This window comes from Arvicanthis niloticus, chromosome 9 (genome assembly GCF_011762505.2).
Source record: "Arvicanthis niloticus isolate mArvNil1 chromosome 9, mArvNil1.pat.X, whole genome shotgun sequence".
NCBI lineage: Eukaryota > Metazoa > Chordata > Mammalia > Rodentia > Muridae > Arvicanthis > Arvicanthis niloticus.
In genome coordinates, this window is record NC_047666.1 from 23139244 (window position 1) to 23143985 (window position 4742).

Genomic DNA, 4742 nt, shown 5'->3' on the forward strand with positions numbered 1-4742 from the left:
AAGACAATGTGGATGCCAGCCTAGCTACTAGGTTTGTCAAATGGGCACAGGACAGGTGGTTGGGTTTGGGCCTTCTTGTCATCCCCAACTCCAGGGGTCATCCAGTCCACCTAGGACTCCTTCAGTAAAAGGCTTCCAGTGGGTTCCCCGGGTAGGGTCAGCGACGAGCAGATGAAAGCTTTGGGCTAGACTGACTTCTCTATCAAAGAACTATGTAGCCAGCACTTCTAAGAATTGCCCATGTGGACGCTGGCAGAGCTATCACTTGGACCTCAGTACTAAGAGGAAAGTTAGAGGTCCAAAGTGAAACATTTCAAACATGCCAATCAGCTAGGTGAAAAGACATGTTTCCCCACCATTCCCTGCTCTAGAAGAGCTAGAAACAGACGATGCTCCTACTTTTCAGGTGTTCTAAGCCTCAAGATCTTTGTGTTGTGATCTATCTATCTATCTATCTATCTATCTATCTATCTATCAATCATCTATCTCTATAAAAGAGAAGCTTATGTTTGGTGGAGGCAGGGTATGGTGTGGGGGAAGGGGGTGCCTCTGCAGGCCCCATGTTGAGGCATTCTTTCCCCCTGAGGGACCAGCCACACTTTATTTAGGGCATGGGGAAGGGAGCTGAGGGAGTAGAGACAGAGAAAGGCAGAGAGAGAGAGAGAGAAAGAAAGAGAGAGAGAGAGAGAGAGAGAGAGAGCTCATGGCTGGCTTCTATTTCTCTCTCTCTCTCTCTCTCTCTCTCTCTCTCTCTCTCTCTCTCTCTGCCTTTCTCTAGAGGCAGGCTCTAGAGAACTTCCAGAGACAATTTCAGACAGATCTGGGATATATAAATCAAAGAATAATTTAGTTGGGCTGGAGAGATGGCTCAGTGGTTAAGAGCACGGATTGCTCTTCCAAAGGTTCTGAGTTCAATTCCCAGCAACCACATGGTGGCTCACAACCATTTATAACAGGGATCTGATGCCCTCTTCTGGTGTGTCTGAAGACAGTGACAGTATACTCACATACATGAAATAAATAAATAAATCTTAAAAAAAAAAAGAATAATTTAGTTGAATGTGGAGGGAAAGAGATGGAGAAACCAAGCACACAGACAAATGGATTCAGTAATTTTTTTTGAAGCATAATAAACCATGGGCTGGAGAGATGGCTCAGTGATTAAGAGCACTTACTGCTCTTGTAGGGGACCCTGGTTGGACCCAGCACCAACATGACAGCTTATAACCAACAACTCCAGTTCTAGGGGGTCCAGCACCCTCTTGTTGCTTCTGCAGACACCAAGTATACATGTGGTCATGTGGTACACAGACACACACATAGGCAAACACTCATACACATATTTAAGTGTGAACCATAGTCACGTTCCCACAGTAGTGGATAAGCTATATGAGGTATGTCATAATCATCTGTATAGTAACATAAACCCAGCATCATCCAGTAGACATGATGTTCAAGGTTTGGACAGTGAGAGAGAGAGAGAGAGAGAGAGAGAGAGAGAGAGAGAGAGAGAGAGAGAGAGGCAGAGAGACAGAGACACACAGAGAGAGACAGAGACACAGAGAGAGACAGAGACACACACACAGAGAGAGAGAGAGACAGAAGGAAAAGTTAGCTGTTCCGAGAGCTCAGACAGACAGAAGCAGACAGGCTCTGTGGAGCTGCCTGAAGGACGCTCTGCAGCAGCTGCCTCAGAAGTATTTTTCAGCCAGTGGAGAATGCACTGCAAGCTTTGGCTTTTAGGAGATCCCCTGTAGCCTTTTCTCTCTCACGGCTTTCTCATTTGACTTTTTAAAGGTTATTTTGCCTAAGAGTTCTTCTTTATCCAAGTGTAAGAAAAGTAGGAGTCAGGGCTGGAGAGATGGCTCAGCAGTTAAAACCCTTGCTGCTCTTACAGAGGACCAAAATCCACTTCCTGGCACGCACGGCAGGCAGATTCCAGCTCCAGAGGACCTGGGTCAGTAAAAGAGGATCCTTTCCTGGCCTCCTCAAAACCAGGACTTGGTTTTTACTATGTGCATGGTAAAATTTGCTGAATGAATGGAAAGAGGAATATAAATAACTACAGTGAACATCTCTCTCTCTTTTGGGTCTCTCAGTCACTATCCTGTGTACATTTGTCATTGTGATGAAATTGGTCTTGTGTTGTCACAGGAATGTAGCTCCTTTATCCACATCTGCTTCTGGAGGTCAGAGGTTGTAGTATTTTTTCCCCTTCCCTATTTCAGTGTTCTGCACATAGTAGGCACCCTTAAATGAATGAGTCATGGTGTGGACGTATAACTCATGTTTTGGGGAGCATGTCAGTACCCCCTAGTCCAGCCGCTGTTACCTATGTTCCACAGCACTGGATGTTACGATTAAATCTACTTAACTCACTACTCACTACTGGGACTACTGCCCGAGGCCTTAGGTTCTCATCCGTGGCATCTGTTGCAGACATCTGCTGCCTCCCCCAGATCAACATTCACTTCTGCTTCTAATGCTACCAGGGTATTGTTTAGAAAAGAATGCTCCCTGATCTTAAAGCATGCAGGTTGGGTGGGAGATAGGCTTTCAACCCAGGCCTGACCAATCAGAACCTTCCATCCTTCTGGCCCACAGTGATTGGTTCCAGGATGAGTTGTGGCCAAAGTCATGAACCAACAACTCAATTCCAGGAGTTGTGCTGAAACCCAGAAATCATTTTCAGACAGAGTTCTCAGGACAATAGTCTACTAAACTATAGCTGTCTACGTTACTTCAATGGAATAACTCAAATGACCAATCTGGAACCAAGGGAATGGTGAACACTGGATCTAGCTGTGTCTGAACACCAATTGGATTTTCTGTCAGTGCAATGAAAATAATTTGAACTAATATAAATTTCCTTTCTCTCTGATCAGCTAAAGCCTCAAGTGTCATAGTTATTAGAGATGGTGTCCTTTCTTTTATTTTTTGATTAAATTTGGTTATTTTTATTTTTTATTTTATTGTGTGCTTTCAAAGCCATGGTACCATTGGGAATGAAAATACTGTGTGACCATATCCTGGGCTTGCCATGAATCAAAGAATAATTAAAAGCTTCCAAGTCTTGGGAAAGAGGTAAACACTGTACTGGGTCTGAGATGCTCTGGACACGGGGGCTAAGGGCTGTTTAAGGTGGCAGCATGGCCAGTGCTTAGGTGACATGGATGCGCATTGGGATTAACTTTTGCTTTGGTGCAATGCCATTAACATTTCTTAAAAAGGTTTCACTGAGTAGTTCAGGCTGAGCCTCCTGCCTCAGCCTCCACAGCGTGGGGATTACAGGCATGTATCATCGTGCCCAGAACCATTAACATTTTTAAAAGGCAAAATGAGGTGAAAATAGGGACGCCGGGGGTTGCAGAACTATAATGGCAGGGAACAGGCAGAGGAGTATCTAAGAATGGCTTTGCTTCCTTTTGTGTAAGAGATGGTTCCACTTCTGCCACCCACCAGTTACCATTGTGGTGTTCACTTTAAGCAACTCTGCCCTGTGTTTTCCAAGCTCAGAAGGCAGAAACAACAGAAGGCCATTGCAGCAGCTCTTCTTTGGAGGAGGGTGACTTTGTAAAGAGAAGTCCTTCACAGGGGGCTGAGCAGTCTGAAGGGCCCAGAACTGTGCTCAGGACTTCAGGCATAGCAACAGCGACTCATTTCTTAGGCTGTTCTCAGCTCTCCATCCACTAGGCTTTGTCCAAAGATTTCTGCTAGCTCTTGAAAGCAAGGTTTATGTTGAACAAGTTCCAGCAGTGAGGTCAGCCTTATGGAAGCTTTCCATATATGACATGTGTCTGCTGCTTTGCCCAAGAGCGTTACCAAGGCCCCCTCACTGAGCCTGTCCAGGAAGCAGGTCTTGGCTGGGTTCCCACATTGAGGGGGCAGTGGAGTTTTGGTTTCTGGATAAGAGGGACTGTCCTTTTTGTCCAGTTACAATGCAGTATATGTTCTCTCTAGTTGAGAAAAATTTAAATCAGAGGGGGAATAAAATTTCATAAGTCTACCCTTGGATATGAATTCATCCTTTTCTGAATGCACGTGTCCACATATGTTTTAGGAAGGCTGCACTGTTGTTATGGTTGAGAGTATCAATTTGGGAGGCTAGAGAGATAGCTTAGCAATTAAGAACACTTTCTGCTTCTGTAGAGGACCTTGGTTCTGTTCCCAGCATCCTTCATGGCATCTCACAACTGCCTGTAACTCCAGTTCTAGAGAAACCAAAGCCCTTTTTTTTTTTTTTTTTTTTTTTTTTTTTTTTTTTTTTTTTTTGGCTTTGCAGGCACCTGTATGCACACAGTGCACATACAACACGCATGCATGCTGAAAAACCTCATTCTACTATTTAACATATTCACTCTTCTGTCATGTTAGTGCCACAGATTTCTAGGCTACCTTTAGTTTGCCACTCGTCATGAAAACAAGTCCCCCACACCATCCTAAGCATTTCTCAAGAAGCCAGCACAGTGGACTTAGCAGGGTAGGTGGCTAGGCAACCACGCCGTTGACTTGGGTGTAACCAGAACTCTGAAGTGCTCCAGAGCCTGGGCTGAAGGCTGTCAGGCTTAGGGAGAAAGTGGGAAGACCCACTTTGAGATGACTTCCCGCTGTGGAGGAGGGAACAGCCAGGCAGGCACACTGACTGGCTAGAAGTGGAACACAGTTCAGCGCAGCACACACCATCCCACTTGCCCGCAATCAGACTTAAGTGTTTAGGTGATGCTCAGTCAGACAAATCACTC